This window comes from Theobroma umbraticum, unplaced genomic scaffold, assembly GCF_002168275.2.
Source record: "Theobroma umbraticum cultivar Fairchild unplaced genomic scaffold, ASM216827v3 scaffold_95.0, whole genome shotgun sequence".
NCBI lineage: Eukaryota > Viridiplantae > Streptophyta > Magnoliopsida > Malvales > Malvaceae > Theobroma > Theobroma umbraticum.
In genome coordinates this window covers 5,365,181-5,365,738 of record NW_018397257.1, presented here as the reverse complement: position 1 = coordinate 5,365,738, position 558 = coordinate 5,365,181, and positions in this window count along the sequence as shown.

Sequence of the window (558 nt, the reverse complement as noted above, 5' to 3'; positions counted from 1 at the left end):
CAACTCCAAATGAGGTGATTCTTCAAACACTAGAATTCTAAGAAGAGGGGCTATAACTTTTATTTTATCAATTCACCCAGTTCTAATTGGATCTTAGTCAAAATATTTGTCAAAGTTGGAGCACTGCAGTAATATGCGAGGACTGAATATGATGTGGTTTTTGAAGCATATCTTTTAATACAAGAGTCCAATTGATATGATTATTATTCCATTGGAACTTTAAGAGGCAGGGCTACAACTTTTCTGTTTACCACTTTTCCCAGTTCAGAACATGTCAGGGTGAAACTCATGTTTGAATTTGATAGACTGCCACAACGCTGGAAGAACAAAGCTGCAGCATTGATAAAAGGCAGCAGACATACAAATTTCCAGAGAGCTCAAAAATGCAGCGCTGGAGAAGTAACGCCGCAGCGCTGGGCGACTTTTCAAAAATAAAAGAAGTTGACGAGATTTTAAAAATTAGGTTATTTGGAACCTATTTAAGAGATCTCTTTCAGAGATTTTGAAGAGGATGTAGCAAGCAACTATTCTGGAGATTGGAAGCCAAGAACAAAGCAA